Here is a 12119-nt window from a genome sequence, read left to right as displayed (position 1 = left end):
ATGTGGTGCACTGAAAAATAAACAGATTTATAAGAACTATATTTTGATGATAGTATTTCTGAAATAGCTACAGTAGGATACTTGAAATGATATCCCCCCCCCACCTCATAATGAAGAAAAAACAACAACAACAATAAAAGCACCCAAAAAAACAACACCAACCAAAAACAACAACCATTAAAAACAACAACAACAGGAAACATCAACAAAACAACAACAACAACAAGAAACATCAACAAAAACAACATTACAACGACAACAAAAAAAAACTAACGTCGCACATGGTAGACTTGGTAGAAAATAAAAACCTTTCCAATAGAAGCAAATACAACATATTGAAATCATGGTGGAGATAATAAATGAACGTTTCTTCTAAGTCATGACACAATTAACGGTTCTGCAATTGCCTTTAATTGATGGTAATAATTCTTGCTTATTGAAATCACAGACTCGCGCTACGAGTACTGCAATTACAACAGGAAATGCATGTTTCCCGAGAGACATTTAAGAATATTTTAGTAGAACAATTAAAGACTACAAAGTATATTGCTCTAAAGATAATTTGTAGAAACAATAGTTTGGCCTAAATTCATGTATAATATTATTTCAAAGGTTTATTTTTGCTCTATTTTCAATTGAAAGATAGGAAATTTACCCATTTGTTCACACTTCTCCCTTATGTTGGCAAAACCGAAATATTGTTGTTGTTGTTGTTTTTCAGATAGAGCATTACGACTGGTACACGAGCGGAGCAAATATCTTTTAGTTTAAAAGCAAATGGTTTCATTAACTCTTCATAAAAAAGGGGTAATAACTCAGGAAAAAATGAAGATACGTCAGAACGTCATTAGGTTTGCTACTTTATGCAATTTTCTTTACAGTTAAATCTCGTTGGCTCGATATCGCTTGACTCGATATCCTCGTTGGCTCAAAATGGATGAAAAGGACCGATATTTTTACTACAATTTCATATAAAATTCGATCGGATGGCTCGATTTCTCGAGGGTCGATTTCTCTCCACATTCGATGTCATTTTCGCGCGCTCTTGTAAGAAAAACCCGTCAAACTCATAATTATTCGTTGGATATTTATTTTTTGTGTACAGAACTAATATAAAATAACTTTATCTGGTAATATTTCTTGTTTTTATGATATTCTATAGACGCAATACAGGGTTTTTTTTCTAAAAGAGGGGACGGGGCCTGGGGCCTTTGAGAAGGGGAAAATTTTGCGGCATTTTAGAACAAAAAGGGGGAAAATGTGCACGTTAACTTTTTATTTTTATTTTACTATCATACCTCTTATAATATTTGATTATTAGATTACAAGTCCATCTCTCTCTTTTTTTCCTGTTCTTAATCTCCTCAACTAAATTAGCCTCAGCACTACTTTTAGTTTTTTTATTCGGTGGGGAGATTACATATATGTGCCTCAGGCTCGCTTTCATGTCGTGAAAATGCCAAAATTGGGAAATTTTAAAGCTAAAAGAAAAGACTGTCTAGTCTCCTGCGAATTAGGAAATGATTTAATATAAGTTTATTTTCCTTTTAAAAGACACAAAAAATATCAATCCTTTGGGTGGAAAAATCTATTCCATAATTCATGACAGATAATATTTCATACACTGATCTCTGAATGTGAGTTCAATTATCAAAGAAACTTTACATCACATAATTTATTAGGATGTCGAAAATGAACCTGTACAGGTTACTGGTAAAAATACTTTAACAAAAAAAAAAAAAAAATATTGATTTTTTTTTTTTTTGGAGGGGAATTTTCATTTTTAGGGGAAAAACTAGGCTTATTTTCCGAGGGGAAGGGCCCGTTAAACGGCCCCTTTCATATAAGGTAAAAAAATCCTGCAATATGCTTTAACCCGGAATCCTGATTGGAATAACTACCCACTTATCGTACAAAACAATTTGTACGTGAAGAATTTGCCATATCAAAAATCGTAAAAAAAATCTTGTCAACGTACAATTATATGGACTAGTGTCTGGAAAGACTTGGCCTATGTCTATATATCTTGCCGTACAATTTGCATTTGGCTCTCCAAACATGAGTCTTATGATGTTCTTTTAGGTTGGATTTTTTGACAAATGTTTCCCCACATATATTTCACTTAAATGAATTGGTATTGGTATTCATTCACATTCGTTGCAAATGTTTTATGGCAGGTTTATATAAAACTTTAAATTGTTTGCTCGCACGGATAATTTTTTTACAAGTTGCAAAATATGAATGAACATCATACATAAACAGATTGATTTTCAGCATTACCCTGCATAAAGAAAAAGAGATTTGTTTATGTTAGAATATTTTATTTATTTTTGCCCCCAAAATGGCAATAAAATCTGGGTAAGCCACTCGACTTTCACACAACTTTCCTTTGCAATTATCATAATTTACATAGAATAGGAATACGGTGTTTGTACGTTACTAGTCTTCTTAGAAAAAGTTAACTAGTTCAATTAGTATTTTTTAAAATAAGATAAATTTCTGGTTGTATGACTCAGAAAATTGATTGCTATTGTTCGAACACTTAGTGCACTGATGCTTACCATGTGCAGCTTTCACAAGCCATAACACTATGACTGTCAACATCAGACTTTGCATCCTTATGGAATGGTTTCGATTTCTCTCCATTCTAGTCTACATTGTGTTTTTTATATATCCAAAATTTACTTCCTGTTATATTTAATTTTACGGAGTGGTCGCCCTTCCCTAATACCGAATAAATTAAACGTTATCGACTAAAATAAAGTCTAATCGATTAAATGAAGATTTGTGTTTACAAGTCTTCCATGACAGAACACTATATCAAAGAGGGGCGGGGGGGGGGATAGGTACTCTCCCACGAAAATTTTAACAATATCTTGTCCGAAATGGTGCATTTGGTGCGTATCTAATTACTTTTTATTTTCCTATTTTTAATACAAAGTCATTCTCACTCATCAAAGGTTTGATAGTGATAAATCATACGTAGCGGCATCACTCTGGTGTACGAGGATGTAAAAAAATAACTTGGACGATTTTAGGGTAGGGCCGTGTGGTGCGCGCCGGTTGCACCCTGGCACCGCTAGTGGTTCATTCGGAACTCCTCGGCCATTTTTGTCGAAAACAACATCGGATGTATTTGGACGGTTTAAACGGTACTCAAAAAGTGGTACGTTTACGTCCGCTGCAAGTAGATCGCGTAGTAATTTTATTTAGCAGTTAAACTTTATGACTTAACTCTTGGGAATCTTAATGATGTTTGCAATAATTCACTTCACTGGCAATCGATTTAAACTTAGATCAATAAAAACAACTCTAAAACACTACATATAATTAATGATATAATTCAAAAAAATACGAACTACTTCAACTGATGTACCGGCATACATCCGAGGTTGTTTTCGATAAAAATGGCCGAGGATCTCCGAATGATAAAAATGGCCGGGGAGTTCCGAATGAGGTTGTTTTCGATAAAAATGGCCGAGGAGTTCCGAATGAGGTTGTTTTCGATAAAAATGGCCGAGGTGTTCCGAATGTTTCCGACAATGCCAATAAAAAGGAGCAAAGCGCAATTAACTAAAATAAAAAATGCAGCCAGAGTTATGGTTACTGTGCCCTTCTCCTCAATGGGATCTATCTGTATGTTATGCTCAGGACAAAGAATATGTATCGGAAAATTAACAAAGGGCAATAACTCAAAAATACTGCATCTGCAGTTATGCATGGTCCTTCAGGACTGCACTTTCATTTCAAACCTTTTAAGACATGTGTGATATGACAGTGTGGTGCTATTGAATAGAAATAATGAGAATGTAATTGAAAGGCTACATCTTGACAAATGTATTTATCTACAGCTTAAACATGGATAAAGGTAAATTTAACTATAACATGTGGTGCACTGAAAAATAAACAGATTTATAAGAACTATATTTTGATGATAGTATTTCTGAAATAGCTACAGTAGGATACTTGAAATGATATCCCCCCCCCCCCCACCTCATAATGAAGAAAAAACAACAACAACAATAAAAGCACCCAAAAAAACAACACCAACCAAAAACAACAAAAACAACAACAACAGGAAACATCAACAAAACAACAACAACAACAAGAAACATCAACAAAAACAACATTACAACGACAACAAAAAAAAACTAACGTCGCACATGGTAGACTTGGTAGAAAATAAAAACCTTTCCAATAGAAGCAAATACAACATATTGAAATCATGGTGGAGATAATAAATGAACGTTTCTTCTAAGTCATGACACAATTAACGGTTCTGCAATTGCCTTTAATTGATGGTAATAATTCTTGCTTATTGAAATCACAGACTCGCGCTACGAGTACTGCAATTACAACAGGAAATGCATGTTTCCCGAGAGACATTTAAGAATATTTTAGTAGAACAATTAAAGACTACAAAGTATATTGCTCTAAAGATAATTTGTAGAAACAATAGTTTGGCCTAAATTCATGTATAATATTATTTCAAAGGTTTATTTTTGCTCTATTTTCAATTGAAAGATAGGAAATTTACCCATTTGTTCACACTTCTCCCTTATGTTGGCAAAACCGAAATATTGTTGTTGTTGTTGTTTTTCAGATAGAGCATTACGACTGGTACACGAGCGGAGCAAATATCTTTTAGTTTAAAAGCAAATGGTTTCATTAACTCTTCATAAAAAAGGGGTAATAACTCAGGAAAAAATGAAGATACGTCAGAACGTCATTAGGTTTGCTACTTTATGCAATTTTCTTTACAGTTAAATCTCGTTGGCTCGATATCGCTTGACTCGATATCCTCGTTGGCTCAAAATGGATGAAAAGGACCGATATTTTTACTACAATTTCATATAAAATTCGATCGGATGGCTCGATTTCTCGAGGGTCGATTTCTGTCCACAGTCGATGTCATTTTCGCGCTCCCTTGTAAGACTTCCACATTTTTTCAGTATGACGTTTGAGTTGATTTCCTTTATCATATAATGGAATATTGACCTGGTCCGTGTATATACATACCGTCTTTTCTTTTTTTGTATTTTACAATTGAAAGTAAAAACGAAAAAGGAACATACAAATCCTTTTTCGTTTTTCTAATGACTAAAGAGAAAAGTACAATTGATAGGTTTTTTCCTTTTCCGTTTTTTGATTATTACCACGGAATACAAAACAAGGAAACTATTTATTTATACTGTTTGTTTTTTTCGTTTTACAAAGTGTAAACGAAAAACAAGCTATCATGTATATACCGTTTACATTCAAATCATTTTTCGTTCTTCTTATGACTGAATAGAAAACCAAAATTCATAGGGTTTTTTTCTTTTCTCTGATTTCAATTTTACTCACGGAAATCAAGAAATTAATTCAAAATATTTTATTAGTTTGTAATTGATTCAAAACAATCGTGGTAAAAAGGGTAAATTACTTTTTTTCAGCAGTTTTCGACCTTGAAATTACCTTGACCTTTGTTGACCTTAATGAGCAGTTGATAAGAAGGTTTGACATTTGAACGTAACTGAATACAGAGATTTAAGTCAATAAATGCCTATGTTAAATATCTTTAATAAATATAGTAACACTACTTGTGGGCCCAGAAAACGGCGGCCATATTTGATGTTATCTTGGTTACCATGGCAACCTGCATGATTCCAGCTACAAATATGCGAAGAAACGCTTTGGACAAAAATTGGACACAATTACTTATATGGACGAAACAATTGGAATTTAAAGAGTGACCAATTGCAATTAAAATGGTGTAATTATTAATAAACCATTTCAGTAATAATTGTAATATGAAATTCAATTCGATTTCCGTCTTCTGGAAGTTGCTTCTACCGAAGTTAATATTCAGCAACTTCTTTTAAGTGTTTCAGACGATTATTTTGTTTAAGTATAATTATCATCACGGCATTTCCTCAAATTGCCCGTAGAAATAAATGAAAACGCATGCTCAAGGTTATGTCCAATGGCTTTCAGAGCCAACGTCGTACGATGCAATGTTTACATTTAATAACATTATTAATGTTAAACTATCAGAACTGTATTTGCATCATTTTTTTTCGCGGATTTTATGATCAACGTTAAAAGGCATAACTTTGTTTCCGGTTAAAATCAAAGCGCTTAAAGCGCTGAAAGGCTTTCGGCCTGTTCCGTTTTGATAGTATAGTCTTTTAATTGTAAAACAAATTAATATAAACATCTAAAGATAGAATAAGCATGCTCATGAATTCCTTTACAAATACTTTATATTGTTTTATGCCGATACTCAATTAAATCAGAACCATGGAGTATCAGTCACTAGAAATATTCATTGAATATGTGGAATATCCAGACTATGGTTTCATCTAAAATTCACTGTCTCGGATAAAGCATTCAGGCTTTTTTTAGTTAAACCTTCTCTACACTTTAAACTACACTACGGCTGAGTCGTATTTAATTTCCTACCAGGATATGACCGCTAAACCAAATGCATCCAACAAAACATATTGGACATGTTAATTAATTTTATATTTAAGGTTTTTTTCTACAATGACAGGACCTTCGCACAAAATTTCTCTTGGTTGATTCACCCACATACAATCTGTTCCCTGTATGTATTGATGTATCTTAATATTGCCCTCAACCTATGTCACTCATGGACGCAATGGACATATCAGTAGTTTATAAAAATGCATATGCAACATGATCAATACTCTGACCCCAATTTCTCGAAACTTCTTAAGCTTAACAGGCTTAAGTCGCTTATTTCAATTAGCCGAAATACATACTGAAAATGAATTTTGATAAATGGAAAATGGTATATTCTGATAATCATACAGATTATTCCTACATAATTTCTTAATAGTCTTTAAGAAGTAAATATAACGCATTTTAAGAATTTTCGAGAAATTGGGGCAATGACGGAAATTAGTGAGACAAACTGATTATACTTACAAATTGTAGAAAATCGCATGCATTAAGTACCTAATATTTTAATCATTAGACGAATTCATACCCGGCGGTTGTTACAACAGCGGCGGTCAACTATCTATTTTTTTACAAATACATTTGCATCACTCATAAGCAAATCCTCTGAATAATCTTTAAATCTTAATTCTAATCAACAGTTATTAGTTTAATTGTTCGTATGTTTACAATGTTCTATCCATTTAGAATCGATGTATTTATGATAACTTAATATGATAGTATTCTATGTCTTAATTATTTTTTAATGCATTTTAACTTTAATCCTATTTGAATGCATTTATTTATCATATTCCAGGTTCTATGTTTCATTATTGATATGTTATTTGATTTTCATTTTGTCGGAAAATAACTTTGCGAGCTGATGTTGTAATTTATGTATATCCAGAGTGAATTAAATTTCTAGTGTTGTTATGTATGTATATCCGGCGTCAACTAAATTTCCATGTATCTTATATCTTTTCGTAAAAACATGTGTACGCAAAAGTTCATACAATGTTATAATGGTTGAAATTGTTTTTGAACCAATGGGATGACGGTATTTTCAAATTAGTTGACGTTTATAGCTGGAATCCCCAATATATTGGTCGTTCATATTTAAGGTGAAGGTGTATAGCTCCTCTTATTATAGTATTATGGTTGTCCGGTTAGCAGCAGTGGAAAGCGCTTTCTCCCACCTCAGATAAATAGATCCATTAATTTAACCATGCTAGAAATTCTTATCTTGCCCACGGGCGAAGATAAAATGCCCGTATGGAACTTCTTTTAATGGTCACCATATTGTAATTACCTCCCTTGTTGAAGACTCGTCTGTAGCGTCTGTTTGAAGCGCATCATGGAAACCTTGCCTTGTGACAATATTTAGAACGCTAGTTAATTATTTATCGCTTCAAATGTCACAAGAAAACAGGTTTCACGCACGTTTCTAGAAATATTGCTTCACTCTTCTTAGAACTATTTAAAGACCAATCAGACAATTTACATACTCTGAATCACTGCGCGAATATTCATGACAACCACGAATTATCGCATGTCCATACGCAATTATTTTCACTAAGCACAAAAGAGTTCCAGCAAAAAATACATTTTTACTTAATTTTGTTTAACTGAGGTGGGAGAAAAGGCATCTACCATAGCCGCTCGTGTAAGAAAGGTTCATCCCGACCCTCGCGCAGGGTGTTTTGCGGAAACTCGGTAAACCTCGTTTCCGCAAAACACCATACGCTCGGATCGGAATGAACCTATCTTACACTCTCGGCCATGGAAGATACTTATACTCGCTTTTCACCTAGGCGACCCGGGGTTTGATTCCCGGCCTGAGCGCATGTTAGTTTGGTTTGTGGTCACCAAGCCGGACAAGTGGGTTTTCTCCGGGTACTCCGGTTTCCCCCGCAACACAAGACCACACTCTCGCGTAAAATCGCGCCAACGAGAGTGACGAATTTCCGTCAGTTTTAAGAAATCGGCCATTTACATCTAGTTCGAGCCAACGAGGAATTCGATCGAGCGAGTTCGAGCCAACGGGACTGTACCTATACTCTAATTGCTTCGTTTATTATTATTGACGCAAATGTTCAGTGAAAGAAGACAAAAATAACAGAACAGAACATACTTTTATTTGACGTACACCCACAAGAAACATAGTCATAGAATATAAATAAATTAATATAACGTGAATTCAACGAAATATAAAAGGACTAGACGGTCAATCAGGCGAGGCTTTGTCAGTATAAACATAACTTCAACCATTTTATACGTTTTCATTTATTTGGAGGGCTACACGAATATAAATGGTTCGTAAGACTGCGCAAGGCTTGAACAATTAAATTCATATAGATCTCCATTTTTTAAATCTTAGTTAAACGCTTTAAACGATTCTAATCATTTGTTCAATATTTTTTCTTTATCTCATTACTGTATCGATTATATTGCTCCCTTATTCAAATAAATGAATTTGTTTTGTTTTGGAAATAAAACTATTTGAACTAACCACATTCCCCTAATTATAATTAGTTTGTATAATGATAAATTCCAAACCTGTTGTGAAGTCTTTATTAACCCACCTCTTCAATACTTGTGTTCACATGTAGTGATATTGACTATTTACATGCTTTTACTTAAATGTAAACTGTTATATAATAAAAGATTATTGAGTTGAGTTGAGTTGAGTTGAGTTGATACAAAACAAATACCAAATAAAGTCTTACCGCATATGGTGTGGCGGTCCTGTTTCGTAATACGCGGATGACCACATGTTTTCCATCGCCTTCTTGAATTTTAAAACATCAAATAATCATTTGGATTTATATAGCACTTCTTTAAATTCATAAAGAGTAAGTATAGTACTCATTAATAAACAGTATTAGCCACGCTTTTAACATTTACTATTTATTCCAACAATGTACATGTATATACAAATAATACGCTTAAAGCTGCACTCTCACAGATTGTCAGTTTTAACCCTTTAAAACAAGCTGGTTCAGAATAGGCTAGTTTTGGCATCAATGCCTTCAATTCAGTAATATTAGATCATTCACAAAAGAACAGATCTCAAATGTTTAGTAAAACTTCCGAAAAGCTCATTTTTCTTAAAGCTTTAGTAACGCCTTTAGCCACAAAACATCAATTTTCGAACGTAAATATGATAAACTGCAAACTGATCTTTTGTCAGCATTACTATTACTGGTTTCCTGACAATTACGAAAAAATGGCTCATGCAAAGACAAAAAATAAAAACAAAGTTGTCAAAATGACCAATCTGTGAGAGTGCAGCTTAAAATGAGTTGTCCGTGAACAGGAAGTTGCATCTGTCTAGAATACCGAGCAGAAACTGAGAGTGTGGGTTTCCGTCGATCACATCATTGTTTAATAAGTATTTTATAATTTGTTCAAAAACTTCCGTAATAAGACGATAACACATAAGTCCTACTTTTAAGCGTTTCATTTCCTTTTTGTTTTGTTTTTTCGCAGTCGGAGTTACTCGTAGCTATCTTCAACATTCAATCTCACATTATTGATAATTAAACATCAGAGCTTTATTTACATTATTTTTTCGCGGATTCAACTTCAAAAGTCATAGTTGAAAATGTAAACATTAAAAAGGTTTAATTGTCGGAGAGTGTGGTTGGATGGAAAGTAGCGGTTGTGCAACACAATTCGTACCAGTTGGAACACCTCGGTTATTTTCGAACAAAATTGACTATCTCGAAGCTTACCGGAGATGACCGAGTTGTAATTGAATTTGAGGTGCAGCAGCCATAAGTGTCGGAATCTGATTTTTATTATGTGTATAATTGCTATACCCAAACATATTTTTTCACAGTCCCCGACCGATACTGTCAGCTATTGGTGCAGCTAAGTTCGGCTAAGTTTTTTTTCCGCGTGTACCGGTAGAGTCACGGACTCTCCTCACATGTAACGCGTCCATTGTGTTTTTTAGCCGTTCACCTTTCACGAGCAAACCAATCATGTATGAGGAAAATAACAAAAGTAGTTCACACGTACACTCTCAAATAGTTTTTTACACGTACACGGTCAAAAGTAGTTCCCGTGTACACACTCAAAAAGTAGTTCATACGTACACACACAAAAGGTTGTTCACATGTACACACTCAAAAAGTACTTTTCATATAAACACTCAAAAATGAGCTCACACATACACGCTCAAAAAGTAATTCACACATACACACTCAAAAAAGTAGTCAGAACGAAACTCTAAAATTAAGATATTGTTATATGTAGGTATTTTTTTCAAATAGTGGATGAATTTGTACGGGAACTGGCGGTGCTGGTTTTGGAGACCGCCTATCAGTGCCATCACTGTGGTTGTGAATTGTACCCAAGTGATCCTCAGAGCCTCCACTCGTACGTGTGGTTGTGCAATTTACAAGATATGTCGTATATTCTGCATTTCCATTGCGCCCCTCCTTCAGAACCTACATTTATTTGGTTGACGTTTCACTCATGTACCTCTCTTTCTCCAACTTTCTATACCCTTCGTCTCTTTCTACCCTTATACGCCAAATCTGTCAAGGCGGCAGTCGTCTTTGAGGTAAGAAGTTGATTGACATGCCAGAGATGTTGCGCTTGATCCGACATTTACTTGGTGGTTTTTGGCGAAGCAAAGTCCAAGATCATCATACTCGTATGTTTCAAAACCATAAAAACATACACTTTTAAGTTCAATGCAAGAATAGTAACAAAACAAGTCACACAGAGTGCAAGAAGTTGTTTGGCGCGTCTATCTGACCATCTTCACGCGGTGCAGGTTTGACTGTCTGTCTGTTTGTCAGAAAATAGGTTTTGAACTTCACCATTATTCATCATTTCGGATTAGAAATTCTTAAACATTTCTTGAACCCTTAACCCCCCTGTGAACATTTATAGCTGTTTAAATTTCGAGTATGAGGATGGGGCGAATGTCAACTGGTTGTGACACTTAGATAAGCCCCCTCGTAAGTCAATTCCTGGAGCCGCCCCTGCTAAGGTTGTTTGTATTCTCTCAAATGCTTGACCAAAAAAGCACATTTGAACAGACGTTATGCAAAGCATGCACGGAAATGCATTCTTATGCGTCACTTGAAGTTCGTTATATCCATTGTCAAGATGTTATAGGTAACATAATGTGTGGTCGAGGTTTAACAACCATGCGTTTTTCGTATCCTAATCGAGACTATCAATCGGAACACCTCGACCATTATTCAACAGAATCGAAGATTGCCGGAGATGGCCGAGTTGTTACGATTGCGAGACTATTTGTAATCTGAACACCTCGGCCATTATCTAACAGAATCGAAGCTTTCCGGAGATGGCCGAGTTGTTACGATTGCGAGACTTTTTGTAGTCAGAACACATCGGCCATTAACCAACATAATTGGCTCGAAGCTAGCAGAAGATGGCCGAGTTGTTACGATTGGACTAGTTATTGTAACGAGTCTTACCTTTATGCTCTCCGGGGAGTCCGGTAACACTCCATAGCTGTTGTCGAAAGGGTTATTGATTTTGAAGCATCCTATATCATTGTAGCATACCTCGTGATTTCGAAACAGACCTGTCGGGGTGAAGATTTGCGTAAAATAGTGTGTTTTTTTGTTGTTGTTGTTTTTTTTTTTTATCTCGAACGTAAACAGAGTACACCTGGTTGTCTGTATGAAAGT

General features: G+C 34.7%; 1 protein-coding gene across 1 annotated transcript in view; it reads right to left on the bottom strand.

The window, feature by feature from the left end:
* Positions 1 to 9315, bottom strand: part of LOC128213461 (uncharacterized) — a 58801-nt gene extending 49486 nt beyond the window's left edge. Inside the window, exon 1 of the mRNA XM_052919172.1 lies at positions 9171 to 9315. The gene's annotated coding sequence lies outside the window, so the exon portion shown is untranslated. The remainder of the gene's footprint in view (positions 1 to 9170) is intronic.
* Between the last annotated feature and the right edge of the window lie 2804 nt (positions 9316 to 12119).

This window comes from Mya arenaria, chromosome 13 (assembly GCF_026914265.1).
Source record: "Mya arenaria isolate MELC-2E11 chromosome 13, ASM2691426v1".
In the NCBI taxonomy this organism is placed as follows: domain Eukaryota; kingdom Metazoa; phylum Mollusca; class Bivalvia; order Myida; family Myidae; genus Mya; species Mya arenaria.
This window is presented reverse-complemented; position numbering and strand designations above follow the sequence as displayed.